Here is a 23,394-nt window from a genome sequence, read left to right on the forward strand (position 1 = left end):
TTGTCAAAAATAATTTGAATAAGTTATGACATGGATTTTATTTTTAATTTAAAAGTGCAGCCCTTCAGTAACTGTTTAACATTTGTCAAATAAGGCAATACTTACGTGCAGCTATTAAACAAGGCAATATGTTTGTGCAGTTGCTGTCATGTATGCAGTGATGTCAGAGATTAGAGATCGTTGACGTGTAAAGTGTGCTTACAAGCAGAAAAATAAAGCACACAGAGTATCACTTTGGCACAGCTGTTCATTGTCTGGTTTTCATTAGGTATTATTAACTTATAATTTCATCTGTTAGACTGCATCATCTGGCAGCTGTTAATTTGTTGGATAGCTGTAAAAGTAGCTGTCAAACTATGCCATTTCAAATGTTTCCAAGTCTGATAATTTACTTTGAGAATTAGATATGTGAACTTTTAAGCATGATTTTGGTTCATAAAAAGTGTGTTTTTTTTTCTTGTATGTTCTTAGGGGTGTGTTCTAGACTAACTGCCACTGGGACCTTTGTAAACCTAGTCATGTGTAAGTATGTGCTTGGGAAATGAAATATTTACAAACAGGAGCCTGGAAGATCCACTGCTTACAGGTTAATGTGTTCATTAGAGGCATGGGTGCCAAATCAGGGATGAATTTCCTGTTCCCCATCCAATTGGCCAAGCTACCCTTGTGGGTTAGGGAGGAACAATGCTTTACATAGATGGAGAGCCTGTTCCAGAGAAGGGTTAATTTCTGGGATAAATATCTGTCTGTCCAGCAGGTCCTATTTTTTTTCTCACAGGCAAGGTTTAAGTCTTTAGAACTGGTAACTCTGGTGCTATTTTGTGGATATGTAGATTACTTCTCTACCATTATTATAGGGCCTAAGCATGTTCTGAGTCAGGACAGCCAGCAGCCTCTACCCCCTCCCTCTTTAATATCTAACACTCACTTATCCATCTAGTGTCTACACCTAACTCCCCACCCTAGCTCTCACTCTTCTCCTGTCTTTACACAGCTACCTCCCACATAGAGCTACCTGTAATTATAGACCTGACCACTAGGGGGTACCCTTCTTCCCAATCCTATCTGTACTCTTATCCTCCTGTGTCTATTTTACTTGCCTTATTTTTCTGTTGTCCCAGACCTGTTCTTCAGCTCCTCCATCTACACCCTGTACTATACTATCTTTTATTACCATTTCTAGGTTCTGTCTTCACTGTTCTTACCTATTTAAGACTTGGCAAACTTACCTTCTGAGATCTGCACTGCTGATTGTTTCTTCCCCAGCTGCTTCTTACCTGTTTCTACCCGCTCTGTTCGCCCTGCGGGCTCACTCTGCTCTTCACCCTACCCCCTTTTCCCACCCACCCCTCGGGATCCTACACTTATAATTACAAACCACACCCCTTCCTCCACCCAGTACTCTTAACATTTTTATTTGCTCAAATATCTCTACTCCTACCTTCTCAAACCTCTCCTCTTAATCTACTCCTATAACCCCTCTACCTCCTCAATACCCACTTTACTTCCATACCTACTTATAACTCAATTACTTATACACCCATTAAAATGAATAAACCACACTCCACTGTTCACTTCCAACTACTACTCATTATTATACTACTTCCACCTCTGACTGTTGCTTACATACTCTCCTCCTATGAAACTCCATTACTTCCGTACTTTCACCACCCTAACAAACAAACCAGCTCCCTATATCTACCCTTCCTCTCTAACCATACCAACATAACAACTACTCCTAGTTACCTACTATCAAAATATCACAGATTACACCACATTAGATATAACAACCTCAATACCAGGAAATCCCTACTCACAAATAGCAAACTCCTAGTCCATACTATCCCAAACACCTCCACTTATTAAAAGACGGAGACATTCACCCAAACCCAGGGCCATTAACAAACCCAACCTCTCTCCCCAATCCCAACCAAACCACTAATTTTTTCATCACTAGACAATCATTCACTCCTTGTAGGTCACCTTAATATTCAAAGCATTAACAATAAAATAGCTCAACTCCATGCCCTCTTAGATGTCTCCTCCTTCGACATTCTTTGTTTAACAGAAACCTGGCTAAAACCTACAACTAAAGATAATGAAATCATCCCACCAGGGTATAATATTCTAAGACTCGACTGTGTAACCAAAAAGGGTGGCAGGGTTGCTATTCTATCTAAATCAGGATTACAATTATACTTATGACACTAAACCACCTCCAAATACCAATGCAGAAATTCTCATATCCAAACTTGAACTTAAAGCCAAAGCCATCTATATTATTTGTATCTCTCTACCCCCCAGTAACAACAATACCACCATGGAAAATTTATTTGTATCTCTCTACCCCCCGGTAACAACAATACCACCATGGAAAATATCCCATGATAGTGATCTCAACACCTTCCCCAAGAAACTATAATCCTTGGTGATATAAACATTGATCGGAGTTGCTGTAGTAGTAGTCACCCTACCACCCACATTAACCTTCACGGTTTCTCCCAAACCATCACCTCCCCCACCAGGATAAACAAACACAACAAGAAGGAAAGCATATTAGACTGGATTCTTATAAACAGCCATCCCCAAACATATCAATCTGGAACCCTTCCTGATGATTTAAGTGACCACTCACTTACCTATATTATCGGGCACAAATCCTATTCTCCCATTCCTACCACTATCAGGAATATCAGATCCAAAAAGAACTTCAACCTTGATCTCTTCCAAAAGGAACTTAGAGCATGCAGCTGGTCTCCCTTAAATTACCTCCCTTTAGAAGAAGCAGTACAATACTTTAATTCAAAATCTTTAGCCATTCTCAATCTCCATGCCCCAACCCGTGCAATTAGATTCAAAACCAGATCCGCCCCATGGCTATCAAAAGAAACGACACAGAAAATGCACCTTAGAAATAAATACTGGGCTAAATGGAGAATGACCAAAAATTCTGCTGACCAACAAATTCTCAGAGAATTAAGAAATAATACTAAGAAAGCTATATTATCAGATAAAAGAAACTACTACCTTCAATTTCAGAAGACTAACCATAACAACCCACAAAAGTTCTGGGTCAACCAATTACTATATCCAGGTCAATCTAGTCAACCAATTACTATATCCAGGTCAATCTAGTACACCAAGCCCACAAAATACTGACCAAGAAAATCCCATGTATACTGCCAGTGCCTTTCCTTTTTCACTGACTCTATCCAAACACTAGCCAGTCAGTTATCATCTGTTAATTTTACGTTGCCTACCTACAACAAAACTCCGCCCCCACCATTTCTTCTCCAACCAGTCCCAACAACCCATATTCTTGCCCTAATCCAAAAATTGAAACCATGCTGTCCTTCAGCAGGCCAAATACCTGCTGAATACTTTCAGAAATCTGCCAAATCGATTGCTTACCCCATCTCCATTCTTATCAATAGAACTATTAGTGAAGGCCACATCCCTAGTATCTGGAAAGTCTCCCATATTATCCCCCTGTACAAAGGTGGCAACTCAACCGAATTCTCCAATTATCGTCCTATAGCTTTTCTTTCCCCTTTGGCAAAAAATTATGGAGAAATGTATACACAGACGGTTACTAGACCACCTAATCCACAATAACCTGCTCTCTACCTGTCAACATGGTTTCAGACCTTCCCATAGCACTACCACTGCCCTCCTTTCCTTCACAGATTGTATCAGCAGAAACTGTAACTGCAATTTGCTATCTACTGCACTATTTATTGATCTGTCCAAAGCATTCAGTATGGTAAATCATCAAATTCTGATAGATATCCTCAAATCCCTGTCCTTGCACTCACTCTCTATCAAATGGTTCCAATCCTACCTAAATGCAAGACAACAGGCTGTACTTTGGCATAACACTCTACCTACCTACCTACCAGTTAACCTCGCTGTACCTCAAGGGTCCATATTAGGACCTCTCTTCTCCATATTCATCAACGACCTTCATCAAGCAATTCCCCAAGCTACTTCCATACAATATGCTGACGACTCTACACTTATATGCTCCGCTAAAACCTCCTCTGACCTTCACTCCATTACCCAAAATGTCTTGTGGAACAATGGTTCACTCATTGTTGCCTACTCTTAAACCCCCAAAAAACTAAACTCCTCCTTTTCAGTCCTAATCTGAAATCCACCCCCTTAGATTTTTCTGTTTCTTCCGCTAATGGCACCATAATATCACCCGACCTAACTACCAAACTACTTGGTGTCACCACAGACAACAATCTTTCCTTTGACATACACATTAACAACACAATTAAATCTGTCAACAAAAAACTTAGCTCTCTGTACAGAATAAAACCCTTCCTATCACCCACAGCTAGAACTGCTATTGCACATACTCATCTAATCTCTACACTCCTCTATGCTGCTTCCATTTTCACCAACCTATCTAAGGGCAACCTCAGTAAGCTGGACAGCTCCTACAATAATATAGCCAGATTTGCTACTGGTAACTCATTTAAAACTCACCACTGTGTTAACTTAAAGCAGCTTGAATGGCTGGAACTACAGAATCTGATCAAGTACCACCAACTAATCATTACACGTAACTCTCTACCAACCTTCCAATACTCCTAGTCTCTCTACCATCATCACTCCCTATAATAATCTGAAGTCCTTACGCTCATCTCAGAAACTTCTAGTCAAAACAACTAAATCAAACAACAGGACTGGGGATTCTCTTCTCCAATACTGTGGGAAAATTCTGGAATCTTCTCCACTGTGACCTTTCCTCTATTTCCTCTTTTTCCTCTTTATCACTCTACAAAAAAAGACTGAAACTTTTTCTCAAAACACACTGGTCATGCCACTGTACTAAACCTGCCTAAACCTGTCCTCTAGCCAAACTATGCTCTGTCTCCCTTTTTCTGTACTAAACCTGTTCTCTAGCCAAACTATGCTCTGTCTCCCTTTTTTTTTCTTTCAACTAATTCTTCTGTCATTTCCTTTTTAACAATATATAGCCTCTTTGCTCTGTATCTCATTAATTTTTTCTCTCTCACTTATTTGGAAAAAAAAAATATTAAAAACATTTTAATTTTTCCTTAACTAATTATTACTTCTACCGATCATTAGCAGCATCTTTTATTGTGTAATGTAGTGTACATGGCATTAGACTGTATACCGCCTGTTTTATTTTTCTTTGCCATTAAGTGATGTACTTCACCTGTATTTTTCTTTGCCATTAAGTGATGTACTTCACCTGTACATTGAACTAGATTGTATGCCTGGTCTTTGCATTATGAAATGTACCCCATGTAATTTTTTGAAACTCTAGTGTGCATATTAACTAGATGTGTCAGTGCATGTAGTACTATAACTTCAGTTTTTTTTTGTGTATATTTCTCGATTGAGCTGGAGTATCTGTCCCTATATATTATTTTTATGTTCGAGTGATTATTGTTTGGTGAATTGCTGAACTTTTGAGTTTATTTTCAAGCCACAGCGTTCCACGCTTGATTTTGTTATATTTCTCTTTTAATTATTTATGTTAACAGTTTGTCATGGGGCTTATCTCCCCGGGCCTCTACTGAAAATGGGCATATATCCAGTTAGACTAGCCCGGTCAACAAATGTAAAATAAAATTAAAATCAGGGTGGGGTCCTGACAGTGCATTGTATGCCAGGCATAGATCTCCCTCTCAACTGCTTGTAGAAGATGGAATACAGGGATAGAGCTGTGAGGCAATCTACATAACACGTGTTACTTACATCCTGCATTTTTTTAGTGCAGAATCTCTGTGGACATGCCAATTGTTGGGTGTGCCTCGTTGGGGGAATTGTACTCTATGATGGATCTGATGTATGCCGAGTACAGTAGAACAATGACCTTCTTGGACCTAGATGTCATACTTTTGTTTATAAGCTGCACAACGTAGAATAATTTTCTCACTACTGTAGACATGTAATGGTCAAAGGCTAGATAACAGTAGTGTGTGTGTCCATGGTCACTGAGTTGACACTTTGGGCTGTGTTATCAATGTGATAGTTATCAGGGATGGATGATTTCCAGAAGGATACTATTATGCATTTCTTGGCAGTTAATTACTGTCTGTGGTTCTGACACTAGTCATTTGTCTGTGTCAGCCCTTCCTGGAGAACATGCTGTTGGGGAATGCTTGAACATTAGTGCTGTTGCAGAATTCTATGACTGCTCTTTATTTACAATCTTCTGCAGATTTGGACTGCCAGAAGACCTTGATTTCAGGTAAGTAAATGCCAAAAAGGAGTGGTCCCAGGACCAGTTTCTGAGGGACTCCACTGCTGACTAACATCTTTGTAGAGGCGGATTTCCTTCTTTTTTAATTTTCTGGGTTCTGTCTGAGTCAGCTAGCTACCCATTGAGTGCCATAAAGGTGTGTACCTAACCTCTCGAGTTTGTCAAGAGTGCCTGAGTATGGTGCAGTCTCAAATGCCTTTGATAGGTCAGGGCAGGCAGTGTGAACCATTTTGCCCTCATCCAATGCTTTGGCGACTTTCTCAAAGAAGTCCACCAAGATGAGTAGACATGACCTTCCCTTGTTGAAGCCAAACTGGGTTGGGTCCAGTGTCTGGAGGCTTTCTATATTATTGATCAATTCCATACTAATTCTTTCCATGGCTTTGCATAAAAGACTAGTGAGATTTATGGATCTGTAGTTTCCATGACATGTCAATGGGCCATTTGTTTTAAAGAGAGATGATTGCTGCTGTTTTCCATTCATGAAACTTGAAGCCTGATTGGAGGCTACAGTTGAATAGTGGTTCCAGTGGGCCTGATATGTTCATGCTCTTAGAAGTTAGCCTTGGATTCTGGGGACTGTCGATACAGTGCTGTTGACATTTGGGGGGAGTGGGTTTAAAGTTAGAGCTGGATTGGTCTGAAAGTAGTTTGTTATATCCTAGATCAATGTAGATGATTCCATTAGCAATGAGTTCTGGACACAGTTGTTTGTTGCCTTTTTTGAGGTTAGGACATTAGTAAAGAATGACTTGTGATTGCCCGTGGCCTGGGAGGCCAAATTTACTTCAGATTTGGCTTTGGTAGACTTTGTTTGAGAGCTCTTTTTTATCATTCTGGGTGGTACACCTCCTAATTTTTTTTCCAAGATTTTCTTCCTTCTTTTATGCAGTCTACTGATCTTGTGATTCCACCTTAAGTTCTGTACTTTTTTCTGGAGGGTACAGCTGCCTCTGTACAGTTAACATAGTCATATAGGGTTTCTCTGAACAATTCTACATAAAATTCTGGATTCTTTGTTTTTGTATCTTTGTTTCTATATGATTTCCAATTTATAGTGAGGTAATGAGTCACCCATGACTATGATATTGGCTTGGATGGCGAGTGCTTCCAGTAAACTTAAATATATATATTGGGTTTCCTTGGTTGTAGAGGTGAACCTATAGCTTACAAGAAAGTGTTATGGATTTTTTTTGCCTGTGGTAGTTTGAACATGGGAAAGCTCAAGTGAATTGTTCTGTTTGATGGACCTCGAGGTATATTTATTTTTTTACTTGAACCTTGATGTATATTTATTTTTTTACTTGAATGGAGACATCTCTCCTACTACCTAGTCTAATTAAGGCATTATAGCCTTGCACTGCTGGGGTGCTCTTCATGGCTTTAAACCATATCTCTGACTACACAGACATCGGCATCCTGTATCTAGGGTGAGAAGCATTTGTAGGTAGTGGAATTTCTTGTTTAGCCTTCTAGCATTTACCAGTAAACACCTTTAAATTTTCTTGTTTTTCATTTGCTATGTCGGTTTGGCACTGCTCAAAAAAGATGCTATTGGGAGGACAGTGTTTTTAGCTGTTATTCGAAAGCTTACAGGGGAGAGCTGCAGACCATCTCTGACAAAGCATCATGGTCTGTTGGACGCAGATATTGCTCCACCTTAGAACGATACCAGAAATTGAGTTAATTATTAAAGTCAGTCATCTTTTGTAGCATCATTCTTGGAGAAGGTAGAGTGCTGCTCAGTGCTAGGCTTATACCAGCCTGGTACACACATTCTGAGAACTCCATGATTTCTCTCTTCATGTCGTCTAGGGCAGGAATTAGGCCATGAGTGAGTCCTAACAAAAATTTGTGGTTGAATGACCTGAGTGCATGCATAATGTGGTGGATCCTGTCTTGGGTTTAATGCAGTGTTATCTGCTTGAAATTTCTCCTTTTTAGCAAATTGCATTTTAATATTTCTGAAGGCCATTTACTGATTTAATATATGCATTAAATGTTGTTTCGGCAGAGTATTCTTTTCCTTTTTATACATTTTAGTGTTTAAATGCATGATATACCTCACAGCTGTTGAAAGAGATGAGCAGTATATTTGGATATTTTAAACTTAATTTGACAGGCCAACAATTGTTCTTTAGAAATAGCTTTTGTTAGTTTTTATTAATTTATTTGCGACATTGTTAGAATTGCTTCTACAGTTCTGCATACTTTATCTACAGTTTTTCCCAAATACTATTAAATCATGATCACAGTGATAATTTTTTTAAATGTACAGTTGTACTGGTCTTTACCCTTCCCAGTAGCAGTCATTTAATGCATTCAGACACTGAATGGAGGCTAGCACATCCCTTTTCTTTGTTTTACATGACCTTTTGCTGTTTTCATATAGGTGTTTTTTGTAAGAATTTATTGTATGAGTGGGAGTTAACTGAAGGTAAATGTAAAGACCTCCCCTCTGAACTTTGTTACACAGACTTGCTTTGGATCTGTTTTTTTTCCGTTACTCCTCCAAGGCTTCATGGGACCCCACAATTTTAGGAAAGTTTGTAGAATTACGAATTCTGTTCTAAAATTTTAATGGCAAAATAAATGAGATTATCGGTTTTAAGATTTTATCTTTGGGAATTTCCCCAATTTAGGATTCTGTAAGAACTGTAATATAACATCAGCTTGGAATTCAGGTGAGAGTATGTAATTTAGGAATGTGTACGAGGCTGTCCTATATGAGTTATGCAAATAATAAGGGATTTCAGTTCTGTTAATGTAGTATGGTTTCAAGATGTTGTGATGTTTTTTCTTGGAGGCAGTTACTATTTTGGGATACATTCAGAATGTTTGCTTTCCAAGTGGGGTGAGAATATATTTGATGGTGAAAATGTGTACATAATGGTTAACATATGTATCTATTTTATCCTTTAGTATTTCACAGCCTGGTGGCATAATGGTTAACATATGTATCTATTTTATCCTTTAGTATTTCACAGCCTGGTGGCATAATGGTTTTCTTCCTGGTTAAATATCTAGGGTTTGATCCTGATAATTGGGCAATGTTTGTCTATAGAGTCCAAGTCCACATATTTTTACTTTGTCTGTATTTGGTTCGTCTCTCACCCAAGAACACAAGGACATTGTGGGCATTTCCTTCTCAAACGTTGAAAGTCAGCTGTAACAGAATGCACCCAAATATGAACAGATTTGTAGGTGACCGTACAGATTCTGGCTGGTGCCTAATTGGGTGGGGGTTGTATTGAGCAGCCTCTTTAAACGTCAGCTATGTTGTGCTCTGTCCTCTAGGTAAGAGAACATGGATCACAGGCTGTGTGCTGCATCTCTTCTAGTCACTCATTGATGTAAAGATGTGGGTGTAGTTGATTTCAGAATGTCTGTGTAATGGGCCACAATGGGGAATGGGGATTTGTGAGTTCTAAAATCTTTGAGGACCTAGTTTACTCTGACCTACACCAAGAAACAAAGTTAAAGGTGGGAGGGGCCTACACGTCCTTTCTGGCCATTGTATTTGCTTTCCATAAAGTCAAATAGTCTAGCAGCTGTGGATCAGTAAGCTTCTGGGAAAGCGGTGTCCAGTTGCCTAGACTGATTTTCTGTGGAATAGTTCTGGTTTTGCATCTAGCTTTTGCTCCACAAGCAACTTAAAAATGAAGGAAGGATTGCAACATTGGATCATAGATTCACTGGTGAAATGCATCTTGAAAGTAGATTTTTAATAATGAAAAGGAGACTGGATATTTGCGTATGCAAGAGTTGAGGTGGATGAACAGTGCAGCAGAGTCATTTCGCCTGGCATCTAGCATTCAACACCATTTCAAGTCTTTCCTCTCCCAAGTAGTATTCAGTTAACAGACTTTTCTGTCTTTTTCTTTAAAATACTCATCAAAATTTGTGACACTGTTGGCAGTCAAACTCTGAATGTAAAGATGGACCAGTTTTTATTATCTCAGCTTTTGGTCCACACCAGGGCTACCTAATAATGTAGTAGTCCAATTATAAACGTCTGTCAAGTGCCTGAATGGTGGCAAACACATTATTTGCTAAGATAGACTGTTACAAAGGTCACATTCAAGAGTAGTTTGCATAGAGCTTGACCTAAACTTCCCCTAGTAAGTAAAGGGCACTGGCAGTTTAGTTATAGATTTCAGTCCTTAGTGCTGAGTTGCCTGCATAGCCAGTTCTATGTTGGTTTGCTTTTTTTCCTCTTGTTCATGCATTGAGGATTCACTCTTACTGTTGTGTTTTTTTTTCTGTTCCTTATTTTTTTTTTATTCCATTACAATTAGTACTAGTCTTAAGATGTACCTTGCATTTACACTAGTAAGCACCTTTGGTTACATAGACCTGCTAGTTTTAGCACATATGTCCATTGGTTGCTTTTGGTGCTGCACTCGCCCTAAGGGGATGGAACGCACGCCAGTCACCCTTGTTAATGTACAGGCTCACGGCTCTCCTGTACCCTACCACCAGTTCCAACCCACCCACTCCATACCTTCTTCCGGTCATACACATCACTGCCAAGTTATTTGCTTTTCTCTGTTTATGCATAGACATATTGTATAATACCCCCTTTTTTAGGTCTTCTTCCACACACTCCTTTTTCTCTTCCCTCTACTTTTCTGTCCCACATATCAATTTAAACAGCAGTACCTTTAATTCATCTTACTGATCACATATTATTAAATTATTCAAACCTACTTTTCCTGTACTATAGCTACATTATGATGTCTCTTCACTTACTATTTCTGCGACTTCTATCTCTTCTTGCCTGTGCCACATCTTACAATACTCGCTGTCACCTCCAGAACATCGCTGTCACCTCCAGAACACTGCACCATAATTCTAAGTCCTCCTCCTGCCACTCTGCTGTAGCATCCCACTGATACTTTATTACATCCCATACTTCCTTTAATTACAAGTACACCAAGGAAGAAATAATTCTAGCTCTCTCTCTCCTGTAAATCAACAGTCTGTATCCCTGCTGGAAACAGCATCCCACTGGTAGAAACTGTATCTCTAATATCAACAAGGAAACTCTTATCTTAGGTGAGATTAATACAGACTACCTACTTATCACTTCTGACTTGCCGACTGTCTCCATCAATCCCTTACCCAAATTATCACTACTCCCACTCAAATAGGCATGCAGTAATAAGAGTCCACATAAGACAGGATCCTCACCACAACCCCTAACATAATTAACACTGCTGGCTGGCTACCTGTCACCATCAGTGATCATCTAACGACCTTTGCTGTGAGACAGTCTAATCGTGTACACTGTCCTCTTCTAGTAATGACTTCTTTCGTTAGCTTTCTCAACAAATACAACTGGAATATTCTAAAATACTTGTCTAGATGTTGCTGTAATAACACATTCCTTAACCTACTAAATGTGCTAGCTCTCATTGGATCAAGGTAAATCAAATCCAGCTGATCCCCCCCCCCCCGACCCCCCACATGGCTCACAAGAGAAACTAGGTAATGCATGCTAATCGGAGAGAAAGCTTGGAAAGCATGGCTTACTGATTGTCAATAATTTAGACATGTTAGGAACCTTTCTAAACTAAAAATCAGATCAAACAAAGTTAAATTCTTCTAAGCTCTAGGACGAATGCCAAACGGAACCCTATCTGACTACTACACCCAGGTCAAACCTCTCCTTCACCAACTACCACTACGACTTTGGACTCTAGCTATCCAATTCACTACCCATTTCATGCAATCAGTCCTCTCCCTACTTAACAACTAACCATCCCCTAGCCTCACTATCCCAATCTAATTTCCATCAAAATTCTTTCTTCTTCAGACCAGTGTCTACCTCTACCAAAAACGTCTCCTAATTCCACACACCAGCTGCTGACAACCTGCCACCTGAATATATCTAAATCAATGCAGAAGCTATTGCATAACCTGTATCTACAATCCTACAGTGTTTAAAAAAGCTGCATACTCTGTATTTTGAAAAAAAAATCCTGTATTATACTTTCACAGAAAGGGGGACCATCCACCAACTTGCATTTTTGAAAGTGCAGATATGACTACATTAGTCCAAAACTCTCTTATCCCATCTTCACAATAACAATCTTATCTCCCAACAGTCAACATGGTTTCCAACCACGCCACAGCACCACCACTGCGCTAGTCCATTTTACTTCAGTAGTACACTCTTAATAGAAACAATGGCAACCTAGTATCTTCCCTTCTTAGACATGTCCGAATAATTTTTTCACACCAACACCATCTCCGTGAATTATCTTCCCTAGGATACTCACATTCATCCCTATTATAGTTCCACAGTTTTCTTACCAGCAGACGTCAAGCTGTAAAATGGAAACAAGCTGTCTCAGCACCCCACCTCCCCTTTCGGTCTGTTTCTGGTATACCTCCGGGATCTGTTCTAGGCCATTTACTATTCAAAATCTTCACAAAGCTACCAAAGAAGCCAAAGTAGTACAATACAGAGACAATGCCACTGTTATGAACAGTTCTGCTGCTACTCCACAGATGACCCAAGAATCCTTTTCAATGTTTGGGCCTGGTTAGGTAACTACCAACAACTTTTAAATGCTAACAAAACCCCAAATTAATGTTGCTTTCTTACCCAAATCTCTGTCCGCTTAGGAACAATCCCTGAACATTACATCAACTAGTAATAGCGCAATTGAAATGGTTTCCAACACAAAGCTTCTTGGTGTCATAATTAGCGGTAACGTAACTTAAAATGAGATCCACACATCACTGAAGCCACCAAGAAAAGTTGCAAAAAGCTGGGCTTCCTCTATAGAAACAAACACTTTCTCACTTATTGCTCCAGGAATTCTTTAGCAATATTTTCTGTCTTCCCTTCACTATGCAGCATTCATCCTGAGTAATCTTCACTATCCCTTTAAAAACACTTAGTGGTTTGCTACAACAAAATGGCCACATTTCCATCCATCACTGCAAACTGTTCATACCACTGCCTAGCACCAAAGCACCTACACTTCCTTGAACTAATTACCTTACCTACTCCCAACTGCTTAATGCTGTCAGAATAATACACAAAACACGACACCTGCCTATCATTACAAAACCTGTTTAAACACTACTCCCCTTGTAGGGATCTCTGCTCACAAAGTAAGGATTTTCTGTCCAGGGTCAAGTCTCAATAGTGTAGGTGACTCACTTTATTCAGCTTATGTTGCTAAGCACTGGAACTCCATCCCACCCACTCTAAAACCAAACCACTTTACCACCCATTTCAAGCACAACTTAAAATGATACCTAGCTTCTTCATGGCTATGCTCATGCATTCCATCCTGACTAGACGCATCTTTTTTTCCCTTCCATTACCTGCGTCTTCTATCATTCACACTGGCTCTCCCCTTTCTTATGTCTTTGTCTATTTCTCGGTCTCTTCATTATTGCTCTTGTATCACAAGCTATTGTATGTCGGTATGTCTTTTGATTTGTGTCCAGTAATATAAATTCTAAAGTCTATGATGGTAATATATATTTATTATTTGTGTTTAATATTACCTGCAATTTAATGGTTAAGATACTTTTCCCTGGACCCCCACTGAATATGGGACTTGAATCCAGTGAGACTTTGCTGGTAAAACAAAAAAACAACATAATCAATTAAACAGTGAAAACTCTCTGCCTCTAGCATTAGCTACTGTTGACTACAATCTGCTGCAGCCAATTTTTAGAGAAAGGTCTGCACCCAGAAGAGTGTGGGCTGAAAGGTTATCGAGTGGAGCAAAAGTTTGAGAACTTTAAGGAAATGATCGTGAGTCCTTCAAGAAGAGAAAATGAGTGAGAAATGGACAGTCCAGTTAGGTAAGAGCATGAGACTGGTATGGAAATGAGGTACATAAGGAAAACTTGTGATGGAATGCACATGTACAAGAAGTTTTTTAAAGAAAAAAGGCATGCAGGAAGAAATGGTAGATAGAAAAGATGGACTAGGTTAAGAAGGAATAGTTGATGGCATTTGTAGTGGCAAACACACAGTCGTCAGCAAACTTCTACCAGATTCTTTAAAGTGATTCAGCAGATTGCAAAGAGAAGCTCTAATTTCATTGCAAAGCAGTAATGGAAATATTAAAGTAAAACCAAATGGGGCTAGTCTGCAGACACCGGTCATAAGGTATGTTGGCAATGATCTTACCAAGTCAGAGGCAAGAGAGAAGGATTATTTCAGAATGTTATCTGTAATGCTACAGGCAACCCAGCCACTGGGGATGCACAAGCCAGTGCATTTCTTTGTGCCAGTCCCAAGCCCGGATAAATGGTGAGGGTTGCATCAGGAAGGGCATCCGGTGTAAAATTTTGCCAAATCATACATGCAGACAACAGTACAGAAATACATACCAGGTCAGTCAAGGCCCGGGTTAACAACGACCGCCACCAGTACTGTTAGCCAACAGGGTGCTGGCAGAAATTGGGCTACTGTTGGCCGAAGGAGGAGAAGAGGGGGGAAGGCATGCCCGAAGACAGGTAAATGCTAGGAGTGTGATACTGAGGGTCGGAACTTTGAATGTTGGCAGTATGACCGGTATAGGGAGAGCGCTAGCTGATAGGATTGACCGAAGGAAGGTTGGTATATTGTGTGTGCAAGAGACCAGATGGAAGGGGAGCAAGGCTGGGTGTATCGGGGCAGTTTCAAATTGTTTTATCATGGTGTGGATGGGAGGAGAAATGGCATAGGCATTATCCTGAAGAAACAGTATGCTAAGAGTGTTTTGGAGGTGAAGAGTGTCAGAGTGATGTTTATGAAGCTGGAAATTGATGGTGTAATGATGAATGTTGTTAGTGCATATGCTCCACAAGTTGGGTGTGCGATGGATAAGAGAGAAATTTTGGAATGAGTTGGATTAAGTGGTGATGACTGTACCCAAGGGTGAGAGATTGGTGATTGGAGTAGATTTCAATGGGAATGTTGGTGAAGGGACCAGAGGAGATGAGGAAGTGATGGATAGGTATGGTGTTAAGCAAAATAATGCAGAAGGCAGATGGTTGTGGATTTTGCGAAAAGGATGGACATGGCTGTGATGAATACGTATTTTTAACAAGAGGGAGGAGCATAGGGTGATGTACAAGAGTGGAGGAAGATGCACACGGGTGGGTTATATCTTATGTAGAAGGGCCAGTCTGAAGGAGATTGGAGACTATAAAGTGGTGGCAGGGGAAAGTGTAGTTAGGCAGCATAGAATGGTGGTTTGTAGGGTGACATTGGTGATCAAGAAGAGGAGGATGAGTGCGAGAGCAGCACCAAGGATCAAATGGTGGAAACTGAAAAAGGGTAATTGTGAGGTGATTTTCAGGGAAGAGTTAAGACAGGCACTGGGTGGCAGTGAAGAGTTACCGAATAGCTGGGTAACTACAGCAGAGCTAGTAAGAGAGATGGCTAGAAAGGTGCTTGGTGTGAGATCTGGAAAGAGGAAGGAGGACAAGGAGACCTGTTGGTGGAATGGGAAGTACAGGAGAGTATGCAGAGAAAGAGGTTGGCGAAGAAGTGGGATTGTCAAAGAGATGAAGAAAGTAGACGAGTATAAGGAGTTGAGGTGCATGGCAAAGAGAGAAGTGGCGAAGGCTAAGGATAAGACGTATGAAGAGTTGTTGGACACCAAGGAGGGAGAAAAGGACATGTACCGATTTTGGCTAGACAGAGCTAGTAAGATGTGCAGCAGTTAAGGTGATAAAGGATAATGAGGGAAACGTACTCACAAGCGAGGAGAGTGTGTTGAGCAGATGGAAAGAGTACTTTGAGGGGTTGATGAATGAAGAGAATGAGAGGGAGTGAAGGTTGGATGATGTGCAGATAGTGAATCGTGAAGTGCAGTGGATTAGCAAGGAGGAAGGAAGGATAACTATGAAGAGGATGAAGAACAGAAAGGCTGTTGGTCCAGATGACATACCTGTGGAAGCATGGAGATGTTTAGGTGAAATGGCAGTGGAGTTTTTAATTTTAATGAAATCTTGGAAAGTGAGAGGATGCCTGAGGAATGGAGAAAAAGTGTTCTGGTACCGATATTTTTAAGAATAAGGTTGAAGTGCAGAGCTGTAGTAACTACAGAGGGATTAAACTGATCAGTCACTGCATGAAGTTATGGGAAAGAATAGTGGAAGCTAGGTTAAGAAGGGACGTGGTGATTAGTGATCAGCAGTATGGTTTTATGCCAGGAAAGATCACTACAGATGCAATGTTTGCTTTGAGAATGTTGCTGGAGAAGTACAGAGAAGGTCAGAAGAGTTGCATTGTGTCTTTGTGGATTTAGAGAAAGCATATGACAGGTTGCCTAGAGAGGAGTTGTGGTATTGTATGAGGAAGTCGTGAGTGTCAGAGAAGTATGTAAGAGTGGTACAGGATATGTACGAGGGTAGTGTGACAGCGGTGAGGTCTGCAGTGGGAGTGACGGATGCGTTTAAGGTGGAGGTGGGATTCCATCAAGGATCAGCTCTGAGCCCTTTCTTATTTGCAATGGTGATGGACAGGTTGACAGACTAGATCAGACAGGAGTCCCCGTGGACTATGATGTTTGCAGATGACATTGTGATCTGTAGTGAGAGTAGGGAACAGGTGGAGGAGACCCTGGAGAGGGAGAGATATGCTCTAGAGAGACGAGGAATGAAGGTCAGCAGGACTAATGCAGAATATATGTGTGTGAATGGGAGGGAGGATAGAGGAATGGTGAGGATGCAGGGAGTAGAGGTGGCGAAGGTGGATGAGTTTAAGTACTTGGGATCAACAGTTCAGAGTAATGGTGAGTGTGGAAGAGAGGTGAAGAAGAGTACAGGCAGGATGGAGTGGGTGGAGAAGAGTGTCAGGAGTGATTTGTGACAGACTAGTACCAGTAAGAGTGAAAGGGAAGGGCTTCAAGAGGGTAGTGAGACCAGCTATGTTATATGGGTTGGAGACAGCGGCATTGACAAAAAGGCAGGAGTCAGAGCTTGACGTGGCAGAGTTGAAGATGCTAAGATTAGCATTGGGTGTGACGAGGATGGACAGGATTAGGAATAAGTATATTAGAGGGTCAGCCCAGGTTGGAAGGTTTGGAGACTAAGCCAGAGGGGAAAGATTACGTTGGTTTGGACATGTGCTGAGGAGAGATGCAGAGTATATTGGGAAAAAGATGCTAAGGATGAAGTTGCCAGGTAACTGGAAAAGAGGAAGGCCTAAAATAGGGTTTATGGATGTGGTGAGAGAGGACATATAGGTGGTTGGTGTTACGGAGCAAGATGCAGAGGACAGGAAGAAATGGAAACGGTTGATCTGCTGTGGCGACCCCTAACGGGAGCAGCCAAAAGAAGATCTGTAATGCTACAGAGACAGCCTGTGATGCGTGCCCAAGTCTCAAAAAAGTCTGTCGAATAGTTGACCGATTATCTTGGATGACTGAATATGTATTGTAGTACCGGTGTGTTTGGCAGGACAGAGATATTGGATTCCTGACATACTGTAGGAAGAACTGGAGAGGGTGATTTGTAACCAAATTCATTGAATAGCAGTAAATCTTTTGAGAGATGAGCACTCCTGAGTCAGATCAGTGTGTAGTACAACCAGCTCACCATCTGCAGTGAGACCAGTATCAAGGGGAAACGGTTGTAGATGAGGAGAGAGTCCATCTGGACATTCTTAAACTTGCGTACAGACCGTATTTGAACTCTGTGGTTCCCAGTGGGAGTGGGTGTGCATCACGCATTAGCTGTGAGCCCAGTCCTTTTCATAGTGATGATGGACTAACTCTGCACATGGTTGGAAGGCAAAGACCAGCAAAACTGAATATATGCAGACAATGTGGCAATTGAATGCAAGTGCTGATAGGAACTTCAGCAAATTATAGGGGACTGGAGTACAAATGGCTTGCTCACATTCATCCCATGTAATTGGATTTTCTTTATTATTAAGTCCTGGGAAACTGCACATTGTTTTTAAGAAAAGCTTTAAAACACTAATTTTATATGCAAATCATGTGTTTATTAAAGACTATGTATTTAAATGGTAGCATGAGTTAAAGGGGTTTGTCTAAGTTGTGCTTTAGAATGAAAAGACTTGCCTTTACCCCATTAAATTGTTTTTGTGTTCTTGATCAGTTTTTTTTTATTTTATTGTGGCCAGTGAGTTTGAAAACATTGCTGTCTGGTATCTGGTAGGTGTGATGGGGGTGAAGGCATGTCTGATCAGGTCCGAGCTAGAATCTGAGGCAATGCAGCCACTGCCACAAAGTGGCATGGATAGTATGCGACAGTAGATGGCTAAAGGAGCTGAAAAGTAATGTGCCCCACCATGGGCATCAATATCCTAGACCTGGTCACTACCAGCATGGGCATCCGGCACACCAGAGGTCAGTTCCTCATTGGTCAGATCCAACCACAGGCTAATCCCCCTAGACATCCACATCCCACTCCCACCCCTCATTAGGGAAACCACCAAAAAAAATTTCTCCAAAGCCAACTTCACGCTTCGTAAGACCCAAGTGGCAAACTTCACAACACCCATGCTGACGGACAATAGAGGTATGACTGCTGAAGCCTATACAAATGCACTTTTATAAGCAATTAAACTAATGCATGGATTGTGCAATCCCTAACGGAACCAAGATGCTATCCCTCAAAAAAAGGAAGCCAGTGGTTGTCCCCTGCCATAAACACACTCTACAACAGAAGAAAGAAACTGTTGCAAAAAAAAAGAGTAAAATCCCATGATTGGAGGAACTCCGTGGTCAGCCTTAGTAAGAAGCTGAGATCCCTCATAAAATCCTCTAAAGCTAGTTACAAAAACAAAATTCTAGACAACCACAAAGTATTCTATAGTTATGTCAAGAATCTCAATGGCAACACTCTGATCTGCTCTGAGTTACAGCACAGTGGCATTAATATATAGAACCAACTGATATTGCCAACATCCTGGCAGATAAGTTCAATGCTAACTTTACCCTTCTCTCACTCCCTAAAGGGCCCATTTCTGTACCGGAAGAATGCAAAGTTCCTGTAATCACGGACCGTACCCAGTTTGGGTTTGTAAAAGGCAGATCATGTCTCCTAAACCTTATAGACTTCTTTGAAGTGGTCAGCAAAGCTGTAGATGAGGGTAAGGTGGTTCATGCAGCCTAGATCTTGCCAAGGCTTTCAACACCATCCCCCACTCTGGAATTATAGATAAGCTCACTAAGCTAGGTATAAATCCCTATGTCACAAGATGGGTTGCCAACTGGCTCACTGACGGAACACACACTGTGAAAGTAGCAGACTCTAAATCCAACTTCAGACCAGTGACAAGTGAAGTACCACAGGGTTCAGTCCTGGTTCCTCTTCTGTTTGGTATCTACTTCTCTGTAGTACAGGCTAACATAGAAGGTCATCGGCTAACAAAGTTCGCAGATGACCTATAATCAAAACTCCTAACAATATGGACATTTTACAAAAGGGCCTCGCTGAGACAGGTGCCTGGTGTCAAAGCCATGGCCTCAAGCTCCATGCCAAAAAGTGCATTGTCATCCCTTTTGGTAACAACTCTGTACTCATGAACTAAAACATAGGCGATAGTCTACTTAACACCAAAAGTGTGATAAGAGACCTTTGGACACAGGTAGACAGTAGTCTCTCCTTTGATAATCACATTGTCACAGTAGTCAGAAAATCCTTCTATGTGGCACACCTCATCACAAAAGGTTTCTCAACCAGGAAAAAAAGAGGTCATTGTTCCCCTCTACTCATCACTCATTAGACCTATTATAGAGTACAACGCCCCTTTTGGTATGTACCTCACAAGACCTCTACAACAATTAGGCCGCAGAAATAACTCACAAAGAGTATTACCATCCTCAAACGGGTGCCCTATGCAGACAGTCTCGATAAACTCCAGCTTTACTCTGTCGTATATCGCCTACTCAAAGGCAATCTCTGCCTAACATACAAAGCTATGTCGAACCCAGAGCTGTTGGACATGCTCAACTTAAAGAAATCTCAGTTCCTCCAAGCTACACACTCTAGGGACCTAAACCTTGTCCCCACAATAAACAGAACATGCTGGAGGGATAGATTCCTCTCCCAGAGACTTCCCACACTCTGAAACAAAACAAACTATCTATATCAAACAAAGCTCCTCATTAGCACTCTTCAAGAAAAATCTTGATTGGATGGGAGATAGGAAATTCACCCCGGGGATCACTTCAGTGGCTCTGCTTGACAGGGGCACAGGAAAATAATTTTCTTGGGAGGCAAAAGCCAGAGTACATTTTGGCTAGGTTTATATAAGCCCTAGGGCCAATAGCCTAGTATCTACCTATGAACAAAGCCAGTAGTGTGACCAGTGCTACTGTATGATGCACAATCCTGAACAGTGAAGGCATAGCAGCTGAAGAAGCTTGAGGTGATGGAGATGAATTGCCTGAGCCCAGTGGTAGGATGCACACTACGATGCAAATGAACAAATGAGGGCATCAGAGCAGAATCAAAGTAATCCAGCTACATTGAAGTCAAGGAGAGCAGGATGTGGAGTTTTCATGTTCGGCAAAACATGATTTGGTGAAAGACTGGAAGAAAGCAAGAATATGTCCAGCCAAAAGGTGAGTGAAATTGCGTGCCAGAAGACTTGCAACAGTAGGGCATGACTGTCCAAGTGGTGACTGAATCTGGAGAGGTGGCAACAGTTGACACAACACTCCCACCCCATGTAAGAAATGGTGGAAAAGAGGGACTTCAGATAGTCTATAATGTAATTTTTCTATAATAAGGGATAGTTACAGAACTATAATTTGAGCCTCATACGAGGAGTCAGGAAGCTGTGGTGGTACAGCGGTAGCGTTGTTGCCTCACAGTAAGAGGTTCTCCTGTTTGATTTACAGCTGGAGCGTCTTCTGTGTGGAGTCTGCATGTCCTCCCCACGGTCGAGTGGCCTCTGAAAGACATGCATAAATGGGCGTGCCTTCGCTGAAGGTTGGGAGTCGGGCTGGCAACTCGACACCATAAAAATCTGCCAATCATTAGCGGACCGGAGTTCCGCTGTGGCGACCCCTAACTGGGAAAAGACAAACAACAATGAGGAGTCAAGACCCTATTCTGAAACCTTTTTGCACTCAGTAGTTGCAACATAGGAACAACATTTCTTTTAAAATAGTAACAGCATTGCATTTGGAAGGTAGAACATTTTTCTCCCTCACAAGGAGCAAATGCAAAACTGATTTTTGGTCCAAAACTGCATGTATAAGAAACTCCAGCTGTAGAAACGAACGTGCCGAATACTTGAGATAAAGTAAGCTTAGTTGTGTCCGTGTCTGGTAGTTTTGGCTTGCTTAATTCATGCTGACTGTGTACTAGTAGTGTCCGTGTCTGGTAGTTGTGGCTCACATAATTTATGCTGATGGTATACTAGTCTTGCTCAGTTTATGCTAAGGTTGTCTGATTAGTCATTATTGCTGAATTATTTTATGATGTGTTGAGGGAATGAAACTCTGCAGTGCTTTCTTTCAGTCCTGACTTCATTCCAGGTATTTTTATAAACAGAAGCTTATGCATGTTAATCACCAGTTTGTGTCAAGAAATGCTTCAACCAGATTTTGTGCCAAAGCAGTGGGAAATAACTGCAGTTATAATGGAGGTGATTTACTGTGTAATTTATCTGTAGGTTTGACCTGTATGCTAGGGTAGATGTTTAGGGGGAAAAAAACTTTGAAGCTGCTCCCAGCTAATCTTGCATATATCTGAGCGTTAATCTTATGTTTGTTCACCAGGACATTGCTGTTAATCAAACCTCATTGAGTTTTACTCTCGTTCCACAGACTGCCAAACTGATTGCCAGTTGATGCTACTTACTTATTTAGATTTGTATAAGCATTTGATTTAATTGATATTGTTTAGTACATCTGTTAAAGAAACACAATGTAAGTCTATAAACATTAACTGGTTTGTCTGTCTTTTATTTGCAGTTAAAATTGTTGATTTTCTGTGATCCTGAAGGCTGTAAACTAACAATGTCTCAAGGTTCACCTTTAGGACTCTTAATGCATACATTTTTATTTTACTTTCTGTGTTTGATTGTTTTTTGTGTGTGTTGTAAGCTGAACATCTACAGGATTCTCCCACTTTTTTGCTTTTTTTTTTTACCTTGTGATCACAAACTTATTGGGCTTAGTTGACCCATGTTGTGCAAACTCAAACTTTGCTAGTTAATGCAAATTTCTTTTATTTCATATATGAGATTAGATTAACTTTCAATTGTAAAAGCTGCTGACAGCCCACTGGTTGTTCCGGAGTGACCAGAAAAAGATTCAAATGCATATAAATGCTCTGAAAATGTCTAGAGCTTTATCTTCCCTCTGTATTACTATTTTTATGCACTATCATTTGGTCCTGGGTGAACAGGCTGTTGTAATAGTATTTACTAAATAAAAAAAAAAAGACTTCGTTGATGAGCTCAGTCACAATAATTTCCAAAAATCATAAAATCCAGGTAGTGTTCCAAAGCAACAAGCCTTTATTCATCACAGACAAGCAATCCTCGGTAACAAAAAAATCAGAACTACTTTACAGTATCAGCTTTTATGCCTGTAGAAGTAGGTGTGGAAAATATGTTTAATTTTAAACCAGCCTATTCCAGGCAAACAATATAAACAGGGTCGTAAAAGTACATTTAAGAAAGTACCCACCCCCACACATAACTATGATTTAGTTTGAGCTAATCAGTAGTAAAGGAAGATGCTACCTATTTATTTGCAACCAGCATTCCAAAATCGGGAATTAAGAAAAGCGTAACATACATATAAAAAGACCAACTTTTAACTAAAATCGCTTTTGGCTAGCTAATGCAATAAAGCCTTCATCAGGTTTGTGACAAGAACTAAAGTCCTATACATGGGTAGAGCTAACCAGATAGATACAAGATGTGAGTAGTAGTGCATAAAAGCTGATATGTTTAATATTGTAAAGTATTGCTGATTTTTTTTGTTACTGAGGATTGCTTGTCTGTGCCAAATAAAGGCTCGTTGCTTTGGAACAGTACCTGGGTTTCGTGATTTTTTGGAAGTTACTGTGACCTGAGCACATCAGTGAAGTTTTAAGTCAAATAGTTTCTCTGTTTATACACACTCGTGTTGGTGAGGTTGGAACTAGACAAGATTCCCGTGCTTGTTCATTTTTAAGTGTTGCGGTGGTGC

The 23,394-nt window shown here is 40.6% G+C and overlaps 1 protein-coding gene across 1 annotated transcript in view; it reads left to right on the plus strand.

The window, feature by feature from the left end:
• SEC61B (SEC61 translocon subunit beta) overlaps positions 1–23,394 on the plus strand; it is a 112,038-nt gene that overhangs the window by 1,071 nt on the left and 87,573 nt on the right. The window lies entirely within an intron of this gene.

The sequence above is a fragment of the Protopterus annectens genome, chromosome 3.part0, assembly GCF_019279795.1.
Source record: "Protopterus annectens isolate FY-2018-M chromosome 3.part0, PAN1.0, whole genome shotgun sequence".
NCBI lineage: Eukaryota > Metazoa > Chordata > Ceratodontiformes > Protopteridae > Protopterus > Protopterus annectens.